The following is a 4,823-nucleotide window of genomic DNA, read 5'->3' on the forward strand; positions in this document are numbered from 1 at the left end:
ATTCCATTTAAGCCTTCAAATTCCTCAGGATTAAAATTTATTGATTTCCAATTACATTTTTCTTCAATGAACACAGACATTACCGTTACCTTTTAGTAAAAACTACTAATATAAACAAAAATTCAATGAAATAGACAACAAAACGTACATAGGAAATACACGTGTTTTCTCGGTATTTCTACAACGTGAAATGGAAATAACGAAATCGTGTAAAATAAAATATGTAGAAAAAAATTGTTAATTATTTGTATTTTTAGATATTTCGTTAATTTATAAAAAGCTACGATGTAAAAACTATTACTTAAAATTATTTTATAGATTATTTTAGCCTTATAGTTCCGTTTCTTATCGTTTTCTCAAATTGCGAATTGGTCACGTGAGTAAATTAGAACTACGTCATTTCATTTTACCTTTTTATCACGTCGGTAATCGTGCGGGTAATAAATTAATTTTATTATTTTATTTAAATTAATAGATAAAATTTATAAAATATAAATAATAAATATATGGAAGTTAAAAAGTTTTGGAATTTTTACACAAACCTTCTTGCAAAATTTCAAGAATTTTCAAAGGCACAGGAAACTTTTTTTTTATTTAAACTCTTTCCGCTGTGTGAACACAAAGAGGACCTCTTTTCGCTAAGCCCATTATGGGTTAGGCCAGGCCCACAAAGATGCCGGGTAGTGAAAGACGGGCCCCGACATATCCGGACGGACCACACCCGAAAAATTCCTGGGGATTTTCGGGAATTTCGGTCAGAAAATACTCTGTTTCTCTGCAACGAAGAGAGATTTAATTTCATCGTTCAACTTAAAAAAATACAGCATTTCAAAATTGTTACGAAATTGTATCAAAACGAAATTTAAATTTAAAGAAATTTGTTTTATTTGTAAACAATCTAGCCTAAAATTTTGATTTTATTTAAAAACTGAAACCTTAATAAATATAAAAATTGGATTTTTGACTCTGAAAATCGAAAAAGTTTGCAGAAACAAAAATCTTTGCATTACAACGTCATTCGCAAAAATCCGAAACGGAAGGAACATGGCGGACATACTGTACGCTGCATGCCACATTTTAATACTAGTAGCCCGGGACGCTCCCTAGTGGGCGTTTTAGCAGTATTACAAATTCCTATGAGGCATGTTTAAAGCAGCGGCAGCTTTACGTTCCTCCACAGTGGCGTATTTCTTTGGTCGTGCCTACAGTGGCTAGCCACTGTAGTCGTGCCATGAAAGGTTTCTATTATTATATTAAAAAATTAGCTTAACTATTTCAAACCTTATCGTTTTATCGTAGCGGTTCAAATCTATCCGGTTTTTCGTTATTCGCCTCCTAGTGAACATTACAGGCATTCCGTGACAATAATAAATTCCTATTACAAATATAATGAATTATTTATATTGTTATATTGACCAAATAATAATTTATTGGCCAAATGAATAATAATAATTTATATTGTTCATTTAAATAATAATTAAAATTGTTAATTTAATTTGAATGTTTTAAATATGACACACGATAGGGGCGCCTCTAGTGTCCGTTATCAAACGGTTACGGGACAGACGGACAGTTGAATGGGTTATATATATAGATAAACTTTTAATGTGCAGTTTTTAACACTTAACGATTAACTTCAAAGTTGTGCATAAATTACGTAACGCAGATATGAGTGAGTGGGTATGCTGTGATCGTCGATTAGGGATTGCATTGCCGATAAACGGTTTACTGCTTCACCGGCAATCAGATAAAAAACCCTGTATTGGTAAATATACTAGTAATTTGATATTTTTACTTTAAATTCGGTAAAAAAATAAGTACACATGTAATAATATTTTGCAGCCAAATATTTATTTGTATAATCAAACTTAGATTATCTGAAAAGTTTTCTGTTTTCGAAAACAATCGGCGAAATCCGAAACTGACGAAAACCGAGGCAATTATTTTCGTATGAATCAATGTAAATCGAATTAATTCGTTCTAGTCACTAAACACTAAAATTATTTCTAAGAAACAATGAATATTTTTTTAATATAATAATAAAAGAAAAGAACAAAAATTTCAAGTAAGAGATTGGAAATTCAGCAAAAAAATCTTCAGATTAAAAGAATTTAAGAACGAAAGTCTACATATTCTGCAGAATAACTTTTATAATATACTGTATAATTTGAAATATTTTGATAAAAGTAATGAACAATAGTCATCTTTTAAAGCTACAATATAAACATTGAATATTAGAAAAAAGACAAATTTGCCGTTCATGAAACGAACAGTAGCAAATTTTGTTTGTAATAAATTAATTCTGACTGTGGTGTATTTACGCCGTTTGCGTTCTGTCACGTGATTCAGTGGCGTCACAACCGACCGTAAATTAAAATTATGCTTGTCCAGCTTTTTGATGTCACGAAGTAGCATTATCTCGTGGTAAAAACAACTACGGCTAAGGAATCGTTCTGTAATTAGCCGCCAGTTTAAGGACGTGCCACGAATTGAACGAATTTCAATATCAGATAGGTTAATATATTTTTTCATACATAATCGGTTATCCGAAAAACGGGTTTCCACCGAACAACCCCAGTTCCCAATTGATTCGGATAATCGATGCTCTACTGTTTTAGTGTATCTGTTTTTAGATGAATATTCCATAATTGGGTTAACATCAATATCAAAAATTCACAACAGATGCTGTGAAGGAAAGGGGGGACAGCCATGAGCTATTTGGAGGCATGTTTGTTTGCTTCGGCGATATCCGGCAGTCGCCTTTTGTGAATAATATACCGCTATTTGCAAACTCTAAAGAATTTTCTTCTCGAGAACAAACTGCTTTTTTTAATAGCACATTACCAAAAAAAATGTTTCAATTAAGTACATCTATAAGAGAAGAAAAAAAGTAAAGACCGCCATTCGCCTGTTCAATAGACTCAGCACATAACATGTTAGCAGCATTAACTTAAACCATAAACCCTGCTAAAACTTTGAAATCCTTTTACATTTGTAGTATTTTGCACAAGCACTTAATTAAAATATTACAAATTATGATCAGTATTGTTAGAATACACAATTAAGAAAATTGTAAACTGTTATTACAATTTTCACCTGTGTCCGAGCCAGACTCGGGCGAATATCAAATAATGATTAATTCACTTTTTATGCACGGATTTTACTCGGGTAAGATTTATTTGCCCTTTAACGATCGTTGTCTATGACCATAACAAATTTCGTAATTCTATACGAATTATAAGTTTTTGATTGGGGCCGTTTTTCCGGTCCCCTTTTATATAAATAGTACAAATGACCAAAAAGTTTCAGTTGTATTTGAGTATAACATCACCAAACGATCGCCTAAATATCGGGCTATAATATGGCTACTTTAAATGATTGGAATAACATCCATTTGGAAAATTGAATAAATAAAAACATGGAAAATTAAATAAATAAATTTATTTATTTATTTAATTTTAATTATTAATTTAATTAAGAGATGGCGCCTAACGCCTACCTCTAATGTCAAATTACTGTATTTGAGTATTTGTAATAACTAGTACAAACCTTGCTAGAACCCCGACTTTCCCTAAGACCTTTATGTAAATATCCCGCAAAAGTTGACCAACGGCTGTTCTCAAGATCAAACAATTTTAAACACCGTAGACTGCAGCTGTCTCGTTGCAGTTTGTGTAAGACGAAAGAAAAATATAAATAAAGTATCCCTGAAGCTATATGTAATAACTAGATGCATTTATTTTAAATCATTTTTTTATTTTTTTAATAGCTTTACTATAAAAACACGTTTTGGGGAGATTTTTTCGCGGCAAAATTATAATTTTTTCTAATATCAGATTTGGTTTAACTTTCACAAAAATATTTATTATCAAAAAATAAAAAAATATATGCTTTTCTGAGCGAAATTTGAAAAAAACAAGCGTTAAGGAGTTTTAAATGTATTAAATGTTATCCTATTTACAAGGAATAAAAGTAAATTTTAACTTAAAATTAAAAATTATCGAAAAACCCAGATAATGAGATATTTTTGTGAAAAAACCTATCAACCCAGATTACAATAAAAAAATCCAAATATGAGTAGAAAAACTCAGGCGTAAGAGCCCTTCCCACACCATATCGATGACGGCACGATATTTCAAGACACTGGAAAGGCACTTTCTTTGCTTGGTTCATTTCCCGTTGGATGAAATTAGTCAAACGAAATAAAAACCATCAATAAGTTAAGGGATTGCCTATCACTATAACCTATTCAACTATGCCCAAGAACAACTAATGTCAACTGCTTCCAAGAATATACTGTTTTTTCGCCACTAGATATTCGCCACTAGATGGCGCCACTAGACGGTGCCCCCAACTGTCCAAATGTTAATGCCAGTGCTCATCGCTTAGATGCTCAAGCCTAAGCAGCTCATTATAAACCAACCTGTGTAACTTCAGGGGAAAATTTGAAATGTTTATGGAAGAAGCGATATATTTTTTAAACAATTCATAGGAGAAAGATATTTCCGATGGGATATTGTAGAGAGCTTGAAGATTTGAAAAGTGCGTTTATAAATAAATGGTTTCTGGTTTCAAAACACCGGTGTTACTCATTGCAGTGGGAAAGGCAGGTTCGAAACGACTGCTAGACAAAGCAGAAATTTCTCCACTCCATACCATGTGTGGGGTGTGGGCTGACTTCAACCTCAGAGCGATGCAGGCTTTGGCAGCACGTCTTACGGCGATGCGGGCCTCGGCGGCACCTCTGACAACGTTGCGGCCCACATCTCACTACAGAGTTTGATCATTGCACTCGGATCCAAGTGCAATGGTCGAACTCTGGG

The sequence above is a fragment of the Centruroides sculpturatus genome, unplaced genomic scaffold (assembly GCF_000671375.1).
Source record: "Centruroides sculpturatus isolate CEXI.00-Female unplaced genomic scaffold, Cexi_2.0 scaffold106, whole genome shotgun sequence".
Taxonomy (NCBI): Eukaryota; Metazoa; Arthropoda; class Arachnida; order Scorpiones; family Buthidae; genus Centruroides; species Centruroides sculpturatus.